The following is a 22,363-nucleotide window of genomic DNA, read 5'->3' as shown; positions in this document are numbered from 1 at the left end:
CCCAGAGAAAGGTAAGGTGCCCTCAGACAATCTTTAAATTGCTGTCTGACTTGATAGATACAGGCCCTGGGCCTAGCTGAAGTGTGTGATACTTCTGGTCCTACCTTGCTGGTGGTTTTAACATGGCTTTCCACTGAAGTCTCACAGCTCAATCATATTCATTACATATCTGCTCATATTTACTCTTCTCTCCTATCCTGCTTGGATTAAAGTGTCTTTCCCTGAATTACAACATATTTAATCTTTAGCAAGTTTATTTACTTCTCCACATTTCATGATTTTTATCTACACAATGTGTAATAATATTACTTACCCTGCCTATTGATAAAGTGATTATGAGAATTAGGTGAAATGATGTGCATATGTACTTTTCTGTGTAAAACAAATGAAAGGCAACATAATCAGCCAGTAAGAATAGTAGACAGTAACAATATTTAGCAGAGACATTACTTTGCCAACAAAGGTCCATTTAGTTAAAGCTATGGTTTTTCCAGTAGTCATGTATGGATGTGAGAGTTGGACTATAAAGAAAGGTGAATGCTGAAGAATTGATCCTTTTGAACTGTGGTGTTGGAGAAGACTCTTGAGAGTCTCTTGGGCTGCAAGGAGATCCAACCAGTCCCTCCTAAAGGAAATCAGTCCTGAATAGTCATTGAAAGGACTGATGCTGAAGCTGAAACTCCAATACTTTGGCCACCTGATGCAAAGAACTGACTCACTGGAAAAGACCCTGATGCTGAGAAAGATTGAAGGCGGGAACAGAAGGGGACGACAGAGGATAAGATGGTTGGATGACATCACTGACTCAATGGACATAAGTTTGAGTAAACTCCAGGAGTTGGCAATGGACAGGGAGGCCTGGTGTGCTGCAGTCCATGGGGTCGCAGAGTCGGACACAACTGAGTGACTGAACTGAACAGAACAGTATGTTGAACTTGTGGTTAATAATAAAATACTTCTGTTGATTGGTATAGGGGTTAAATAATGTCTCCTCAAAATTCATATTTGCCCAGAACCTCAGAATATAACCCTAAATCCTAAAGGTATTGTAACAGAGGGAGATTTGGACATAGAGACACACAGAAGAAAAAAACATAAAAATGGAGGCAGAATCCGGAGTAACAGAGCGCTAGGCCAAGGAGTGCCAAACATTGCTGGATGCCACCGAAAGCTAGAAAAAAGCAAGGGAGAATTATCCCCTAGAGCCTTCAGAGGGAACATGGCCCTGCCTACATCTTAATTTCACATCTCTAGCCTCCAGATTTGTGAGACAATAATTTTTTGCTGTTGTAAGCTACCCAGTTGTGATAATTTGGTGCAACCACCCTAGGAAACTGGTATCATACATTTATTTATTTTCAACAAATATACATTGTTCAGTTGTTAAATAATATCATGGGATACTTAATGGATCTTGTTGAATTATCTGAAGGCCAGGCTTCACCTCTGGCTTCCAGTGTACGGCCTGTGCTGTAAGTATTAGCAGTCATCCCCAATCCATTCCCACTTAATAGAGTTTGTTGCTGAACTGTATATACTTGGTACAAAGTACTGTGAATCTACACTGAGTCCAGTGTTTGGTAGAATGGGGGGCAGCTATGGTGTCATGAAAAAAAAAAAAAAACTGACTGTATTCTCAAAGACAGAGAACATGCTACCTATTAAAAATATGAACTGAGGTATACCACTTATGTTATTTTGTACTTGTTTTCATCATCTGTAAAACAAGAATAATTTTTGAATCACAAGATTGCTGTGGAAATAAGGATAAAACATATGTGAAAGTATAAAGCACAATTCCTGACCTTGTTTACAGTTTGTAAATCTCCCCCCTTATTCTCAGTATGCTTCTCATTTCCTCTTCTGTCTTCCTTTACCCACACCCACTTTTTCACAGTGAAATAATGAACACCTAATTTTCAAAATGGTCTAGTGGTTTTCCCTACTTTCATCAATTTAAGTCTGAATTTGGCAATAAGGAGTTCATGATCTGAGCCAAAGTCAGCTCCTGGTCTTGTTTTTGTTGACTGTATAGAGCTTCTCCATCTTTGGCTGCAAAGGATATAATCAACCTGGTTTCAGTGTTGACCATCTGGTGATTTCCATGTGTAGAGTCTGCTTCTGTGTTGTTGGAAGAGGGTGTTTACTATGACCACTGCATTTTCTTGGCAAAACTCTATTAGTCTTTGCCCTGCTTCATTCCGTATTCCAAGGCCAAATTTGCATGTTACTCCAGGTGTTTCTTGACTTCCTACTTTTGCATTCCAGTCCCCTATAATGAAAAGGACATATTTTTGGGTGTTAGTTCTAAAAGGTCCTGTAAGTCTTCATAGAACCATTCAAATTCAGCTTCTTCGGCATTACTGGTTGGGGCATACACTTGGATTACTGTGATATTGAATGGTTTGCCTTGGAAACGAACAGAGATCATTCTGTTTGTTCTCTGTATGAACAGAATGATGTATGTTCTCTGTATGAACAGAAATCCAAGTACTGCATTTCTGACTCTTTTGTTGACCCTGATGGCTACTCCAGTTCTTTTAAGGGATTCCTGCCCGCAGTAGTAGATATAATGGTCGTTGGAGTCAAATTCACCCATTCCAGTCCATTTTAGTTCACCGATTCCTAGAATGTCGACATTCACTCTTGCCATTTCCTGTTTGACCACTTCCAAATTGCCTTGATTCATGGACCTGACATTCCAGGTTCCTATGCAATATTTCTCTGTATAGCATTGGACCTTGCCTCTATAACCAGTCACATCCACAATTAGGTATTGTTTTTGCTTTGGCTCCATCCCTTCATTCTTTCTGGAGTTATTTCTCCACTGATCTCCAGTAGCGTATTGGGCACCTACTGAATTGGGGAGTTCCTCTTTCAGTATCCTATCATTTTGCCTTTTTATGCTGTTCATGGGGTTCTCAGGGCAAGAATACTGAAGTGGTTTGCCTGATGAACTATGGATGGAGGTTCATGACATTGTACAGGAGACAGGGATCAAGACCATCCCCATGGCAAATAAATGCAAAAAAGCAAAATGGCTGTCTGAGGAGGCCTTACAAATAGCTGTGAAAAGAAGAGAAGTGAAAAGCAAAGGAGAACAGGAAAGATATAAGGATCTGAATGCAGAGTTCCAAAGAATAGCAAGAAGAGATAACAAAGCCCTCTTCAATGATCGATGTGAAGAAATAGAGGAAAACAACAGAATGGGAAAGACTAGGGATCTCTTCAAGAAAATTAGAGATACCAAGGGAACATTTCATGGAAAGATGGGCTCAATAAAGGACAGAAATGGTATGGACCTAACAGAAGCAGAAGATATTAAGAAGAGGTGGCAGAAATACACAGAAGAACTCTACAAAAAGATCTTCATGACCCAGATAATCACAATGGTGTGATCACTCACCTAGAGCCAGACATCCTGGAATGTGAAGTCAAGTGGGCCTTAGAAAGCATCATTATGAAGAAAGCTAGTGGAGGTGATGAAATTCCAATTGAGCTATTTCAAATCCTGAAAGATGATGCTGTGAAAGTGCTGCACTCAATATGCCAGCAAATATGGAAAACTCAACAGTGGCCACAGGACTGGGAAAGGTCAGTTTTAATTCCAATTCCAAAGAAAAGCAATGCCAAAGAATGCTCAAACTACCACAGAATTGCACTCATCTCACAGGCTAGTAATGCTCAAAATTCTTCAAGCCAGGCCTCAGCAATACGTGAACCATGAACTTGCAGATGTTCAAGCTGGTTTTAAAAAAGGCAGAGGAAGCAGAAATCAAATTGCCAACATCCTCTGGATCATGGAAAAAGCAAGAGAGTTCCAGAAAAACATCGATTTCTGCTTTATTGAGTATGCCAAAGCCTTTGACTGTGTGGATCACAATAAACTGTGGAAAATTCTGAAAGAGATGGGAATACCAGACCACCTGACCTGCCTCTTGAGAAACCTATATGCAGGTCAGGAAGCAACAGTTAGAACTGGACATGGAACAACAGACTGGTTCCAAATAGGTAAAGGAGTACGTCAAGGCTGTATATTGTCACCCTGCTTATTTAGCTTATATGCAGAGTACATTATGAAAAACGCTGGGCTGGAAGAAACACAAGCTGGAATCAAGATTGCCGGGAGAAATATCAATAACCTCAGATATGCAGATGGTACCACCCTTATGGCACAAAGTGAAGAGGAACTAAAAAGCCTCTTGATGAAAGTGAAAGTGGAGAGTGAAAAAGTTGGCTTAAAGCTCAACATTCAGAAGATGAAGATCATGGCATCTAGTTCCATCACTTCATGGGAAATAGGTGGGGAAACAGTGAAAACAGTGTCTGACTTTATTTTTCTGGGGTCCAAAATCGCTACAGATGGTGACTGCAGCCATGAAATTAAAAGACACTTACTCCTTGGAAGAAAAGTTATGACCAACCTAGATAGCATATTGAAAAGCAGAGACATTACTTTGCCAACAAAGGTCTGTCTAGTCAAGGCTATGGCTTTTCCAGTGGTCATGTATGGATGTGAGAGGTGGACTGTGAAGAAGGCTGAGCGCCGAAGAATTGATGCTTTTGAACTGTGGTGTTGGAGAAGACTCTTGAGAGTCCCTTGGACTGCAAGGAGATCCAACCAGTCCATTCTGAAGGAGATCAGCCCTGGGATTTCTTTGGAAGGAATGATGCTGAAGGTGAAACTCCAGTACTTTGGCCACCTCATGTGAAGAGTTGACTCATTGGAAAAAAAAAATCTGATGCTGGGAGGGATTGGGGGCAGGAGGAGAAGGGGATGACAGAGGATGAGATGGCTGGATGGCATCACTGACTCTATGGACATGAGTCTGAGTGAACTCCGTGAGTTAGTGATGGACAGGGAGGCCTGGTGTGCTGTGGTTCGTGGGGTCGCAAAGATTTGGACACGACTGAGTAACTGAACTGAACGGAACTGACTGAATTTTCAAAATATACAGTATTAAATGAGGCAGTGACAATTATGGGGGACTAAATTTTGCTAAAAAGCAATAAAACAAACAGCAGAAGGGCCATCATTTATGAAACAGTATTTTACATTTCAAATATATGCCAATGAGAAGTAAAATACAATTGCTTCCCACCTCCAACCACCATATTTTATGAAATATTCCCCAGAATGGATTCTAGTAGCATTAATTTGCAGCACCTGACATATTTACTAGGTATCTGAAAAATACTGTGTATGGCTTATGGCAAAAACAGATTGCTTTCAGAATAATAAAGGCATGGTGCATCTCTATTGAGTAGATAACTATAAGTAATTAAGGAACAGTATAAAACAATAGTAGTCTGTACAGATCTTTTAAAAGCAACACAGAGATTTCTTAGAAATATTTGATGTACTTTTGGTTATAGAAGTTTAAATCTTTTTTTTTGGAAATGTGTCCACCTTAGATTATCCTCTTCCCTGTCTCGTATTATGATTTGCCACGGCCACCCCCCAGTTGATATATATTAATGTACGAGATAAATGGTTGAAACAGAAGATTTTTGGGAAGGTATGAACTTTTCTCAAAAGGGATAAAAATAAGGTCCAATTGCTCTGATTTTTTTTTTTTTTTGATTCTGTATCTATATGTCACAGTTAACTTTTGGAAATTTCAGACATTGTGCAGACTCACATTCCTGAATTCTTAGCAGTGATAATAGACTCTTTATCACCGTGGGGGGAAGGAGGTTATAAGATAAAATACAGTTAGGAGTGTCCTTTTAATGTTTGTTTTTCCTGTGTGTAGCACGAATTTATCTCAATGTATTTGTCATTCCTGAGGAATAACTTTAAGGAAAGACTCACTGAATGTCTCCTACAGATATTCATTGGTATAACCAGATAATGCTCCAGCAGAAAAGCCAACAGAAACAAAGAAAACATCCTTTTAAAGGTATGGCTGAGCTTGGAAAAAAGTAAGGAATATCCTAGAGGCCAAAGGGAAAAAGATGATGGCTAATATCCTTAAACAAGAAGCTTGGGTTTTAATAATCTCACATTGTTGTCAAACACAAGTTCACATGACCAATGCACAGTGAGGCCAAACAAACCAAAACATCAGAGTTTGGAGCAGAAAAAGGTTTAGTGTAAGGGCCAAGCAGGAAGAACAGGTGTCTCATGCTCAAAAGACCCAAATTACCCAGTGGTTTTCAGGGAAGAGTTTTGAAAAGCAAATTTGGGATGAGGGCTGCAGAGTGTGTGACCTTCTGGTTGATGGTGGGTTAACAGGGTAGTTTTCCAGGAATGTCAATTATCAACCTTTATGATTACAACCAATGTGCAGCCTAATGCTTGTGCTCAGTCTGAAGTTACCATCCTCCACTTGGATGGCAGCCTTAGTTCCTGTAGAACAACTCAAAGATATATGTCCCAGTTTTTTTTTTTTTTTTTTAATTTCTCTTCAGAAGGAACTAGAACTCTGCTTTATACCTGTATCATTACTTCTTGGCTGCTTTTCTTTTGTTTCTGAGTTCTAAAACCACAAAGAAGCAATCTAATATGAAGTCAACTGACATGAGAAATAGCAGGATTGTATTTCTAAGAACTTCAGACAATAAAATACAAAATAAAATACCATACAGTGAAGTAAGCCAGAAAGAAAAACACCAATATAGTATACTAACACATATATATGGAATTTAGAAAGATGGTAATGATAACCCTGTATGTGAGACAGAAAAAGAAATATATGATTGTTACAATTAAACCTCAATGGCTTCTCTAGGAAAATATCATAGAGAAACTCTTTGACATGTGTACCAGTGTTAGTTTTATCAACTCTTCTTTGAAAGAAACAAGGAATAAGTTCCAATTTCACATGAACCCCTCAATTATAGAAAAAGAATTCTCAATTCATGTAATCAAACCAAGAAAACTTTAAAACCAAAAGTAAGCAAGGATGTGTAATAAGGACAATTACAGGACAACATTCTCATGAATATAGATGCAGTGATCATTAACAAAATGGTAGCAAAATGAATCCAGCTGTATTTCTTAAATGACAAAAACTAGGTTTACTCCAGGAATGTAATGATGATCTTACACTCAGAAATCAATTAACTTACCATGTTTACTTATTAAAGATGAAAATAACATGACAATCTCCATACTACAGACAAAAAGTTTGATAAACTACAATATCTATGCATTATTAAAAAGAAAACCTTAGCAAAGCAAGAATAGAAGAGATCTTTATTAGCTTGAAAAAGGGCACCTATGAAAGAATCACAGAAAGTATCATACTTAAGAGTGAAGTCATGAAAAACTTCCATTTAAAATCCAGAATGTCAAAAGGTTCCCCACTATTACTGCTTCTATTTAACACTGTAACTAACATCTGAACTATACAAAAGATATCTTAATGACCCAGAAAACCACGATGGTGTGGATCACTCACCTAGAGTCAGACATCCTGGAATGCAAAGTCAAGTGGGCCTTAGAGAGCATCACTATGAATAAAGCTAGAGGAGGTGATGAAATTTCAGCTGAGCTATTTCAAATACTAAATGACGATGCTATGAAAGTGCTGCACTCAACATGCAAGTAAATTTTGAAAACTCAGCGGTGACCACAGGACTGGAAAAGGTCAGTTTTCATTTCGGTCCCAAAGAAAGGCAATGCCAAAGAATGCTCAAACTCAAACACAATTGCACTGATCTCACATGCTAGCAAAGTAATGCTTACCATTCTCCAAGTTAGGCTTCAACAGTATGTGAACTGAGAACTTCTGATGTTCGAACTGGATTTAGAAAAGGCAGAGGAACTAGAGATATAATTTCCAACATCCGTTGGATCATAAAAACAGCAGGAGAGATCCAGAGAAACATCTAATTCTGCTTTACTGATTATGACAAAACTTTTGACTGTGTTCAGTTCAGTTCAGTCGCTCAGTCGTGTCCGACTCTTTGCGACCCCATGAACCACAGCACGCCAGGCCTCCCTGTCCATCAACTCCCGGAGTCAACACAAACCCATGTCCATTGTGTCAGTGACGGATCCAAAAATCTCATCCTCTGTCATCCCCTTCTCCTCCTGCCCTCAATGTTTCCCAGTATCAGGGTCTTTTCAAATGAGTCAGCTCTCCACATCAGGTGGCCAAAGTATTGGAGTTTCAGCTTCAGCATCAGTCCCTCCAATGAATACCCAGGACTGATCTCCTTTAGGATGGACTGGTTGGATCTCCTTGCAGTCCAAGGGACTCTCAAGAGTCTTCTCCAACACCACAGTTCAAAAGCATCAATTCTTTGGCATTCGCCTTTCTTTATAGTCCAACTCTCACATCCATACATCACCACTGGAAAAACCATAGCCTTAACTAGACGGACCTTTGTTGGCAAAATAATGTCTCTGCTTTTTAATATGCTGTCTGATGGCACCCCACTCCAGTACTCTTGCCTGGCAAATCCCATGGACGGAGGAGCCTGGTAGGCTGCAGTCCATGGGGTTGTGAAGAGTCGGACACGACTGAGCGAATACACGTTCATTTTCACTTTCTAGGTTGTTCATAACTTACCTTCCAAGGAGCAAGCGTCTTTAATTTCATGGCTGCAATCACCATGCACAGTGATTTTGGAGACCAGAAAAATAATGTCAGCCACTGTTTCCACTGTTTTCCCATCTATTTGCCATGAATTGATAGGACCGGATGCCATGATCTTAGTTTTCTGAATGTTGAGCTTTAAGCCAACTTTTTCACTCTCCACTTTCACTTTCATCAAGATGCTCTTTAGTTCTTCTTCACTTTCTGTCATAAGGGTGGTGTCATCTGCATATCTGAGGTTATTGATATTTTTCCCAGCAATCTTGATTCCAGTTTGTGCTTCCTCCAATCAAGTGTTTCTCATGATGTACTCTCCATATAAGTTAAATAAACAGGGCAACAATATACAGCCTTGACATACTCCTTTTCCTATTTGGAACCAGTCTGCTGTTCCATGTCCAGTTCTAACTGTTGCCTCCTGACCTGCATATATATTTCTCAAGAGGCTGGTCAGGTGGTCTGGTATTCCCATCTCTCAGAATTTTACACAGTTTATTGTGATCCACACAGTCAAAAGTGTTGGCATAGTCAATAAAAAATAAATAGATGTTTTTCTGGAACTTTATTGCTTTTTCGATGATCCAGCACATGTTGACAATTTTATCTTGGGCTCCACTACCTTTTCTAAAACAGCTTGAACATTTGGAGGTTCACAGTTCGCATATTGATGAAGCCTGGCTTGGAGAATTTTGAGTATTACTTTGCTAGTGTGTGAGATAAGTGCAATGGTGCAGTAGTTTGACCGTTCTTTGGCATTGCCTTTCTTTGGGATTGGAATGAAAACTGACCTTTCCCAGTCCTGTGGCCTCTGCTGTGTTTTCCAAATTTGCTGGCATATTGAGAGCCACACTTTCACAGCATCATCTTTTATAATTTCAAATAGCTCAACTGGAATTCCTTCACCTCCACCAGCTTTGTTTGTAGTGATGCTTCCTAAGGCCCACCTGACTTCACATTCCAGGATACCCAGCTCTAGGTGAGTGTGGGTGATCACACCTTCATGATTATCTTGGTCGTGAAGACCATTATATCTACTACTGTGGGCAGAAATCCCTTAGAAGAAATGGAGTAGCCATCAGGGTCAACAAAAGAGTCAGAAATGCAGTACTTGGATGCAGTCTCAAAAATGACAGAATGATCTCTGTTCGTTTCCAAGGCAAACCATTCAATATCACAGTAATCCAAGTCTATGCCCCAACCAGTAACGCTGAAGAAGCTGAAGTTGAATGGTTCTATGAAGACCTACAGGACCTTTTAGAACTAACACCCAAAAAAGATGTCCTTTTCATCATAGGGGACTGGAATGCAAAAGTAGGAAGTCAAGAAACACCTAGAGTAACAGGCAAATTTGGCCTTGGGATATGAAATGAAGCAAGGAAAAGACTAATAGAGTTTTGCCAAGAAAATGCAGTGGTCATAGTAAACGCCCTCTTCCAACAACACAAGAGAAGACTCTACACATGGACATCACTAGATGGTCAACACTGAAATCAGGTTGATTATATCCTTTGCAGCCAAAGATGGAGAAGCTCTATACAGTCAGTAAAAACAAGACCGGGAGCTGACTGTGGCTCAGATCATGAACTCCTTATTGCCAAATTCAGACTTAAATTGAAGAAAGTAGAGAAAACCACTAGACCATTCATTATGAACTAAAACAAATTCCTTATGATTATACAGTGGAAGTATGAAATAGATTTAAGGGACTAGATCTGATAGAGTGCCTGATGAACTATGGATGGAGGTTCATGACATTGTACAGGAGACAGGGATCAAGACCATCCCCGTGGAAAACAAATGCAAAAAAGCAAAATGGCTGTCTAGGGAGGCCTTACAAATAGCTATGAAAAGAAGAGAAGTGAAAAGCAAAGGAGAAAGGATAGATATAGGCATCTGAATGCAGAGTTCCAAAGAAGAGCAAGAAGAGATAAGAAAGCTTTCCTCAGTGATCAATGCAAAGAAATAGAGGAAAACAACAGAATGGGAAAGACTAGAGATCTCTTGAAGAAAATTAGAGATACCAAGGGAACATTTCATGGAAAGGTGGGCTCGATAAAGGACAGAAATAGTATGGACCTAACAAAAGCAGAAGATATTAAGAGGTGGCAAGAATACACAGAAGAACTCTACAAAAAAGATCTTCACGGCCAAGATAATCATGATGGTGTGATCACTCACCTAGAGACAGACATCCTGGAATGTGAAGTCAAGTGGGGCTTTAGAAAACATCACTACGAACAAAGCTAGTGGAGGTGATGGAATTTCAGTTGAGCTATTTCAAATCCTGAAAGATGATGCTGTGAAAGTGCTGCACTCAATATGCCAGCAAATTTGGAAAAGTCAGCAGTGGCCACAAGACTGGGAAAGGTCAGTTTTAATTCCAATCCCAAATAAAGGCAATGCCAAAAATGGTCAAACTACCACAGAATTGCACTCATCTCACATGCTAGTAAAGTAATGCTCAAAATTCTCCAAGCCAGGCTTCAGCAATACATTAACCATGAACTTGCAGATGTTCAAGCTGGTTTTAAAAAAGGCAGAGGAAGCAGAAATCAAATTGCCAACATCCTCTGGATCATCGAAAAAGCAAGAGAGTTCCAGAAAAACATCGATTTCTGCTTTATTGAGTATGCCAAAGCCTTTGACTGTGTGGATCACAATAAACTGTGGAAAATTCTGAAAGAGATGGGAATACCAGACCACCTGACCTGCCTCTTGAGAAATCTGTATGCAGGTCAGGAAGCAACAGTTAGAACTGGACATGGAACAGCAGACTGGTTCCAAATTGGAAAAGGAGTACTCAAGGCTGTGTATTGTCACCCTGCTTATTTAACTTATATGCTGAGTACATCATGAGAAATGCTGGGCTGGAAGACGCACAAGCTGGAATCAAGATTGCTGGGAGAAATATCAATAACCTCAGATATGCAGATGACACCACCCTTATGGCAGAAAGTGAAGAGGAACTAAAAAACCTCTTGATGAAAGTGAAAGTGCAGAGTGATAAAGTTGGCTTAAAGCTCAACATTCAGAAGGTGAAGATCATGGCATCTGGTCCCATCACTTCATGGGAAATAGATGGGGAAACAGTGAAAACCGTGTCAGACTTTATTTTGGGGGCTCCAAAATCGCTACATATGGTGACGCAGCCATGAAATTAAAAGATGCTTACTTCTTGGAAGAAAAGTTATGACCAACCTAGACAGCATATTGAAAAGCAGAGACATTACTTTGTCAACAAAGGTCTGTCTAGTCAAGGCTATATTTTTTCCAGTGATCATGTATGGATGTGAGAGTTGGACTGTGAAGAAAGCTGAGAGCTGAAGAATTGATGCTTTTGAACTGTGGTGTTGGAGAAGACTCTTGAGAGTCCCTTGGACTGCAAGAAGATCCAACCAGTCCATTCTGAAGGAGATCAGCCCTGGGATTTCTTTGGAAGGAATGATGCTGAAGGTGAAACTCCAGTACTTTGGCCACCTCATGTGAAGAGTTGACTCATTGGAAAGGAGTCTGATGATGGGAAGGATTGGGGGCAGGAGGAGACTGGGACAACAGAGGATGAAATGGCTGGATGGCATCACTGACTCAATGGACGTGAGGTTGAGTGAACTCTGGGAGTTGGTGATGGACAGGAAGGCCTGACGTGCTGCTATTCATGGAGTCGCAAAAATTTGGACATGACTGAGCAACTGAACTGAACTGAAGATCTTTTTTGTACAGTTCTTCTGTGTATTCTTGCCACCTCTTCTTAATGTATTCTGCTTCAGTTAGGTCAATACCATTTCTGTCCTTTATTGAGCCCATCTTTGCATGAAATATTTCCTTGGTATCTCCAGTTTTCTTGAAGAGATCTCTACTCTTTCTCATTCTATTGTTTTCCTCTATTCCTTTGCACTGATTGCTGAGGAAGGCTTTCTTATCCCTCCTTGCTAGTCTTTGGAACTCTGCATTCAAATGGGTATATCTTTCCTTTTCTCCTTTGCTTTTCACTTCTCATCTTTTCACAGCTATTTGTGAGGCATCCTCAGACAGCCATTTTGCTTTTTTGTATTTCCTTTTATTGGGGATGCTCTTGCTCCCTGTTTCCTGTACAATGTCAAGAACCTCCGTCCATAGTTCATCAGGTACTCTGTTTATCAGATCTAGTCCATTAAATATATTTCTCTCTTCCACTGTATAGTCATAAGTGATTTGATTTAGGTCATACCTGAATGGTCTAGTGGTTTGCCCCACTTTCTTAAATTTAAGTCTAAATTTGGCAATAAGAAGTTCATGATCTGAGCCACAGTCCACTCCCAGTTTTGTTTTTGCTGACTGTGTAGAGCTTCTCCATCTTTGGCTGCAAAGGATATAATCAATCTGATTTTGGTGTTCACCATCTGGTGATGTCCATGTGTAAAGTCTTCTCTTGTGTTGTTGGAAGAGGGTGTCTACTATGACCAGTGCATTCTCTTGGCAGAACTCTGTAGCCTTTGCCTTGCTTCATTCTGTACTCCAAGGCCAAATTTGCCTGTTACTCCAGGTGTTTCTTGACTTCCTACTTTTACATTCCAGTTCCCTATAATGAAAAAGCCATCTATTTTGGGCATTAGTTCTTGCAGGTCTTGTAGGTCTTCATAGAACCACTCAACTTCAGCTTCTTCAGCGTTACTTGTTGGGGCATAGGCTTGGATTGCAATGATATTGAATGGTTTGCCTTGGAAACGAACAGAGATCATTCTGTCATTTTTGAGATTGCATTCAAGTACTGCATTTATGACTCTCTTGTTGACCATGATGGTTCCTCCATTTTTTCTAAGGGATTCCTGCCCACAGACTGTGTGGATCACAACAAACTGTGGAAAATTCTTAAATAGATGAGGATACCAGACCACCTGACCTGATTCCTGAGAAATCTGAACTCAGGTCAAGAAGCAACAGTTAGAACCAGACATGGAACAACAGACTGGTTCCAAATAGGAAAAGGAGTACTTCAAGGCTGTATATTGTCACTCTGCTTATTTACTTATATGCAGAGCACATCATGAGAAATGCTGGGCTGGTGGAAGCACAAGCTGGAATCAAGATTGCTGGGAAAAATACCAAAGCCACAGATAAGCAGATGACATCACCCTTATGGGAGAGGAAGTGAAGTGCCCCTTGATGAAAGTGAAAAAGGAGCTTGAAAAGCTGGCTTAAAATTCAACATTTAAAAAAATAAAAAAAGATTGTGGCATCCGGTCCCATTACTTCATGGCAAACAGATGGGGAAATAATGGAAACAGTGAGAGACTTTCTTTTCTTGGGCTGCAAAGTCATTGCAGATTGTGACTGCAGCCATGAAATTAAAAGATGCTTGCTCCTTGAAAGAAATGCTCTGACCAACCTAGACAGAATATTTAAAAGCAGAGACATTACTTTGCTGACAAAGGTCTGTCTAGTCAAAGCTATGGTTTTTTCCAGTAGTCATGCATGGATTTGATAGCTGGACCATAAAGAAGGCTGAACACCAAATAATTGATGCTTCTGAACTGTGGTGTTGGAGAAGACTCTTGAGAGTCCCTTGGACTGCAAGGAGATCAAACCAGTCAATCCTAAAGGAAATCAAGCCTGAATATTTATTGGAAGGACTGATGCTGAAGCTCAAATTCCAGTACTTTGGCCACCTGATGTGAAGAGCTGACACATTAGAAAAGACCCTGATGCAGATAAAGATTGAAGGCAGGAAGAGAAGGGGACAACAGAGGGTAAGATGGTTGAATGGTATCACAGACTCAATGGACATGAATTTGAGCAAGCTCTGGGAGATGGTGAAGGACAGGGAAGCCTGGCATCCTGCAGTCCATGAGGTTGCAAAGAGTAAGACACAACTAGTCGACTGAACAACAACAAATATCTGAGTATGATTTCCCTGGTGGCTCAGATGGTAAAGTGTCTGCTTGTAAGGCAGGAGACACGGGTTAGATACCTGGGTTGAGAAGATCCCCTGGAGCAGGGAATGGCTATGTACTCCAGTATTCTTGCCTGGAGAATTCCATGGATAGAGGAGCCTGGTGGGCTACAGTCAGACATGACTCAAAGACTAGCACTTTCACTTTCACTTCAATGTCTGAGTCAGTACAGTAAGGCAGTAAAAAATTCAGGATTAGAAAAAATGCTATTCATTATTTGCAATAGGATGATTTATATACAAAATCCAGAACATATGCAGATAACTTATTGGAATTAATATGATTTTTCAAACTGTTGGGATGGATGGTCAATACACATAAAAAGTATTTCTATCCTCCAGCTATGCAGAGTTAAAAAATAAAAATGGTCGCAATTATAAAAGCATCAACAATTATAAATTACCCAGGACTGTCTTGCCCCAAAATATGCAAGATTTTTGAAAAGAAAGTTGTATTAATTTTACTGAAAGGCATTAAATAAATCTAAATAAATGGTGACAACCACCATGTTTATGGATTAGAAAGCTCTAAAAGTTTGTAAAGGTATTATAAAGATATAAGTTGTACTGTAAAGATATAAGTTGTTCCCAATTTAATTAATAAAGACAATAAAATTAAAGTCAACATCCATACCTTTCCTTTTTGGGGAACTTGAGAAGCTAATGTGTAAAAAGCTATTTTGAAAATCATGATACCTAAAATAGTCCAAGATGTGGGAAGGTGTTGCCTCACTAGATTTCAAGAGATTTTATGAAGCTATGGCAATTAAAACACTTGGGACATTTTCAAAGAAATAGACAAGCAGTACAGGAAAGAGAGACCAGAGATGAAATACAAATCAATTCCTGATATATCTAGATTTCATGTGACTAGGAAAACTATTAAGCTGTTTAGGAGGAAAGGTAATAACATTAAGTCCTTGGGGGTATAAAACTATCTTAATATATAGAAAGAAAACACTACAAATAAAATGTTTTAAAATCAAGCATATTAAGGTTAAGCACATTGTTCTTTCAAGACCCATGTGTAAAACTAAAAGACAAAGCATAAACTAGAAGGGAAATTTTCAACACATATAACTGACAATGGATTAGTGTCTATAATATATGAGGGCTATATTTTAAAAATTGGCAGACAATCCAGAAGAAAACCAGGCAAAATAATTCCCAAGTAGGGCCCAGATCAAGATAGAAGAGTAGGAAGATCCTGAGCTCACTTCCTCCCATAGACACAACAAAACTACAGCTATGTATAGAACAACCATGTCTAAGAATGACATGAACATTCACAAAACAGATTTTCTACAACTAAGGGTATAAAGAAAATGCCACATCAAGACAGGTAGGAGGGGCAGAAATGTGGTCTAGCCAAAACACCTTTGGTGCAATGACCTGCACGTGGGAGGGATATCACAACTGCGGGTTCTCCCTGAGGGGTGAGGAGGTGGAGAAAAGAGAGCCTGCAAAATTAAACAAGATAATGTTTAGGGATACAAATGCATAAAATAAAACTATAGAAAGAAAAGTAAGGGGCTGATAAATGCATCTACTACTTCATTTGGAAAAATAAGAAAGAAAAAAATATATAGTATTCAAAGAGGAGTATTGGCATCACCACTAGGGGATGCCAGAATAGGATGATTTTTCTCTTGTACTCCTCAGAGGGCACAGGGAATTGGTGGCCTGTGTATTTGAGAACATCCAGGGTTGGATGTGTGGATGAGTGACTGGCAGTGGGAAGGAAAATTATGGGAAGGATGGGGCTCTGCAGGCTGATGCTAAGAAAGTTCAAAGACCCACAAAAACAGTATTTTCATTATAAGTTGGTTTTCAGCATATAATCTGTCCTTCAAGAAAAAGTCAGTGAAGTGTATTTATGTGTTAGAAAAGGCTATATTGAGGTGAGAATTGGGAACTGATGACAAAAGTTCAACGTTAAGTATCTTTTTTAAAAAGTTGAATATTAAGTATCTTTTACAGCTTTTTCATAAAAATGCTTTAATGATTGAAAAGGCACTGTAAATCGTGTTATATGTGCACGACCAATTTTCTCAGCACATTTTTATTTTTAGCTAAAGAGGAAAAGAACTTTGACTATATGGATATTGTTACTGACTGCTAGCATTCATGCTAAGCTTTCTGCCTCAAAGCCAATGAAAAGAAACTGGGTAACAGCCTGTTCACCGTTTAATGGCTGGTTTAGTGAAATCTCTGTCTAGAATATTTCTAAGGTCCTTTATCATTCTGAGCCTCTGTATCTCTCTGTTGAACAGCACTTAGTAGGAAATGATGACTTTTACCCTAGTCTTGACATAGGAGAGATGCTCCTCTGAGATCAAGTTGAGAAAGATCACGATTGATTGTGCTAAGGCCATCTGGAGAATCTGGGCTCTGAAATGACAAAAAGACAGGTATGTGGGAGTTAAGATGTAAACCCTATCCTAGACCATGCTGTACATGACATTTGACACTGCAATGACAGAGTTGGGCCTTTGAGATATGGCCCAGAGAGAGAGGTCAGAATTATTAACCCTTCTAGATGATATCTTCACACCATCAAACCTTAAGCATTTTCTTCTTTTTTTTTATTTTTTAATTTTTTATTATTTTTAGTTTAAATTTATTTATTTTAATTAGAGGCTAATTACTTTACAATATATTTTTTCTTATCCAAATAAAAGTTTATTTATTTTTTTAAATTTTATTTTATTTTAAAATTTTACATAATTGTATTAGTTTTGCCAACATCAACATGAATCCACTACGCATTTTCTGATTGTTACCACACTGATCTGGTTTTCAGGAGATATGCCTTCTAGTCTTGCCTCTGACTTCAACATACCATGTGCATTTGGGCATGTTATTTTCAGGATGCCAGTTTCTCCACTGATAACATGAGAGATTTGAACCAGGTGATAACTAAAGCCTTCTCAGAGATCAGACATGTTAAGTTTCTTTGATTCCATCTGATTTCTTCTACTCTAATGGTACCTTTCTGAGATATATTGGTGAAGGACACATTCTTAAAGACTATTGAATCAATAAAGAAAACAAAAGCAAAAATATGGGTATATCAAAGCTGTGGCTTTCAAAAGTCCAAGAAAAAGAAAATAATACAGATGTGTCCCCTTCATGGATCACAGCCTTTTTGTGGTGAGGGGGCTTGTGTAACTCAATGAAGCTATGAGTCATACCGTGTAGGGCCAAGATGGATGGGTCACAGTGAAGGGTTCTAACAAACTGTGGTCCACTGGAAGAGGGGATGGCAAACCACTGCAGTATTCTTGCCCTGAGAACCAAATGAATGGTATGAAAAGGCAAAAATAGATGACAACAGATGAGCCACCTTCCCCCCACCCCAGGTCAGAAGGTGTCCAGTATGCTACTGGGGAAGAGTGGAGAAAAGAATGAAGACGCTGAGCCAAAGCAGAAATGACGCTCAGTGATGGATGTGTTTGTTGGTTAGAACTTGATATGGAATGACTGACTGGTTCAAAATGGGGAAAGGAGCATGACAAGTCTCCTTACATGCAGAGTACATCATGAGAAATGCCAGGCTGGATGAATCGCAAACTGAAATCAAGCTTGCTGGGAGAAATAACAACAACTTCAGCTATGAAGATGATACCACTCTAATGGCAGAAAGTGAAGAGGAACTAGAGTCTCTTGATGAAGGTAAAAGAGGAGAGTGAAGAGCTGACTTGAACCTCAACATTCAAAAAACTAAGATCATGGTATCCAGTCCTGTCACTTCATGGCAAATAGATGGAGAAACAATGGAAACTGTGACATATTTTGTTTTCCTGGGCTCCAAAATCACTGCAGATGATGCCACAAAATTAAAAGACGCTTGCTTCTTGGAAGGAAAGCTATGACAAACCTGCTGCTGCTAAGTCGCTTCAGTCGTATCTGACTCTATGCAACCCCATGGACGGCAGCCCACCAGGCTCCCCGTCCCTGGGATTCTCCAGGCAAGAACACTGGAGTGGGTTGCCATTTCCTTCTCCAATGCATGAAAGTGAAAAGTGAAAGTGAAGTCGCTCAGTCGTGTCCGACTCTTAGCGACCCCATGAACTGCAGCCTATCAGGCTCCTCGGTCCATGGGATTTTCCAGACAAGAGTACTGGAGTGAGGTGCGATTGCCTTCTCCAATGACAAACCTAGACAACTGTTAAAAAGCAGATGTATCAGTTTGCCGACAAAGGTGTGTATAGTCAAGCTATGGTTTTTCCAGTAGTCACGTATGGATGTGAGAGTGCCATAAAGAAGGCTGAGCGCTGAAAAAATGATGCTTTCGAACTGTGGTACACTGCAGAAGACGCTTGAGAGTCCCCTGGACTGCAAGGAGATCCAACCAGTTAATCCTAAAGGAAATCAGTCCTGAATACTCATTGGAAAGACTGATACTGAAGCTGAAGCTCCAATACTTTGGCTACCTGATGTGAAGAGCCAACTCACTGGAAAAGACCCTGATGCTGGGAAAGATTGAAGGCAGGAGGAGAAGGGGGAGAGAGAGGATGAAATGGTTGCATCACTGATTCAATGGACATGAGTTTGAACAGACTCCAGGAGATAGTGCAGGACAGACCAGCCTGGCGTGCTGCAATCCATGAGGTCGCAAAGTGTCAGACACAACTTAATGACTGAAGAACAACAATGTATGTGTATATTTCTACTGTTGTCACGTTTTTTCAGTTTTACCAATAATACAAGATATTTTAGAATGAAATCTGAAGTAGTTGAATGAACACATTGAGATGTTACAGCTTAAGAGTATTGATAGTAATAATTTTGTAGCTGGTAAAATTAAGCTGCAGAGCAAGAATTCTAGCATGGAATTTTAAAAAAATATATCGAACTGTATTGTTCTTCTGCCCCCTTGTGGAAACATTCATGTACTACAGCAATGTTCCCTTGCAAAACAGCTACCCTCAGCCTTGAAGAGGTTAAGGTTTTCTCTATAAGAGACCAAAACTCATTCTATATTGTAGAATATTTTGTTATAACTTTTAATTTTATTACTCTGTTTAAAGCAAATGTTTCTTCTGTACAACTTCCGACTGAGGATTCTTCAGGGATTTCTTTTTTTTTTTTTTTTCGGGAGAGATACAGTGTGAAAGATTGCTATAAAATCTAAAATATTTATAGTCCCCAACCCTGCCAGTGCTTATTTAGACTGTGTATAACTATAAATCAGTAGTTGAAAAATTAATTATTATCATGTTTTTGAGAAAAAAAGTGTGTTCTTACTCTGAAATTAAACATAGAGAGATGCAAAGAAAAATCACCAATATTTTCAACAAACCACTATGACTCTTTCAGTTCTTTTATTACAAGTTATTTTTTTACCATTATTTGCCATTGTTGTACAAAGTACGCAGTTAGTAAACAGTTGCTGAATATATATAAGCATTTCCTCTTTGCATTAAAAGCCTTTTGTAAATATAATTTCAATCTTTAAAAATGTTTATTCAAATTAGTGTGTAGTTAAACATGTCTCATTATGTTCTTATGGTACATGATAAATCTTCAAAAAATAGCTTCCAGATAGTCTGTACTATTTTATATCCTTACTAGTAGGATGTAAAGATATACATCTCACTGAACCCTCACCAAAACTGAATATTATTGCTTATATTTTTACTAAATTGAAAGACGGAAATGTATTTCATTTAAATTTCCATCTCTTCAGTCACCCATATATGTGCTTATATATACATACATATAAATGCATATGACATGCATACAGTGTATATAATACATATGTAGCGAGAAAGATGATATGATTGACATTTTAGTTTTGTTTTTATTATACTAAAGTTTTAATTTTTTGTATAAACAAACATCCATAGTTTCATTTGTAATTTCTTCCATTGCTTTGAAGCTTTAAACGTATCACCATCAGCAATTTGATAATTGCTTGTATTTTTTATGGCTTGATTTTTAGAAAAGGTCACTCTTACATAATATAAGCCATACTAGAAACTTCACATGAAGCATTCCTTAGATATACAGTAAAGATTCATTTAAATTTAACTTGTTTCAGGGAAAACCTAGTTTCTTTAGGGTTAAGTATTACCACAGCATATTTGAAAAATCAGGTTATTAAAAATGTGTATTTTTCTTAGAAAACATAAAGGTGCATAGGCTAATCATTTGAAAGTTTTACAACCAGATTAGCATTTCTTGAACATAGCTAGTATTATCTAGACTCTTCCTAAACTGGCACAAAATATGAAAGTACAAAAAGAACTTGGAACCTGCATCCATTCAATTTTGGTTACTAAGAAACCAAATGAGCCTCAAAAAACGTATAAGACTATTTCTTCATCTCCAGTTCTTTTAAAGTGTGTGAGAAAGTAGATAAGGAATTGCAAATAAAATATTGCTCTTAAAGGAAATTTTTTGAGAAATTTCAAAATGAACAACTTGGTTGATAACTCTATAAATGCAGGGAAACATGATAGATTGCCTGTTTATGTGGAATTCAATGGTTTTTAGTTGAGGTGTGAGGCCCATTATTTCACAGATTTCTCCACATTGAATCTTGTTTTAATTAGACTGAAATATGGATTCTAATAGATAAATTAATCAAAAAGGAAAAATTGCCTTAGCTGTATTTTGCTGGGCATAGCTGAGATAAAAGAGGATTATAAAATTTGCTCAAGCAGAATGCAGCAACACTGAGTGCTTATTATGTGCCAGGTTCTGTGGTATATTTATGTCAGCTTTTAATCCTCTTATAGCAACTATGGCTCAGTGGTAAAGAATCTTCCTGTCAATGCAGGAGACTCGGATTTGATCCTTGGGTTAGGAAGATACCCTGGAGGAGGAAATGGCGGTCTACTTCAGTAGTATTACCTGGAGAATACCGTGGACAGAGGAGCATGGTGGGCTACAGACCATGGGGGGTCACAAAGAGTAAAGACACGACTGAGCATGCAGCACATATAGGAACTGTATGAAATAGTTACTATTATCATCCATTTAACAACTTGGGAGAATGATGCATAAAATTGTTAATTAACATGTGCAAGTTCACACCATTGATAAAAGCCAAAGCCAGTGTTCAAGCAAGGAATCTGTGATGCTACCTTTAAGTTTTAAGCCTTTACCATCTGTACTCTATTTCCAGGGGTAAACATCTGTGAGCAGATTCAATTTGCTATAGGGGAGAGAAAGTTTTCAATAAAGGTCTTGAAGGTGGAATGTGAATAGATAAAAAGAAGAGAGGACAGTACTTTTTAAAAGGGGGAATAGTGAGAGCAAAGGCAGGGAGGTATGAATGAACACATAAGGGGAGTAAAAACAAGAAAAGAGTCAAAGAACTTTTTTTTTTACATGTATGCCAAATATTTTACTGTTTTCAAAGCAATCTTTTCCTTTTAGTAAAATAATTTTAAAAACATACAAAAGCACAAAAGAATGTTAAAATCATCTATAACCCCACTTCTGAGAAATATATAAACATGGATTTTAAGAGTATCATATTAGGGGCGGTCCTAAGATGGCAGAGGAATAGGACGGGGAGACCACTTTCTCCCCCACAAATTCATCAAAAGAACATTTGAACACTGAGCAAATTCCACAGAACAACTTCTGAATGCTGGCAGAGGACATCAGACACTCAGAAAGGCAGCCCATTGTCATCAAAAGGAGGTAGGATAAAATATAAAAGATAAAAAGAGAGACAAAAGAGGGAGGGACAGAGATCCATCCCGGGAAGGGAGTCTTAAAAAAGAGAGAAGTTTCTAAACACCAGGAAACACTCTCACCAGGGAATCTGTGGTGAACCTTGGAACTTCAGAGGACAACATAACCGGAGGAAAAATAAGTAAATAATTAAAACCGACAGATTATGTGCCTAAGGCAACTCCCAGGAGAG

This window comes from Bos javanicus, chromosome X (genome assembly GCF_032452875.1).
Source record: "Bos javanicus breed banteng chromosome X, ARS-OSU_banteng_1.0, whole genome shotgun sequence".
Classification (NCBI taxonomy): Eukaryota; Metazoa; Chordata; class Mammalia; order Artiodactyla; family Bovidae; genus Bos; species Bos javanicus.
The sequence above is the reverse complement of the archived record's forward strand: the minus strand, read 5'-3'. Positions refer to the sequence as shown.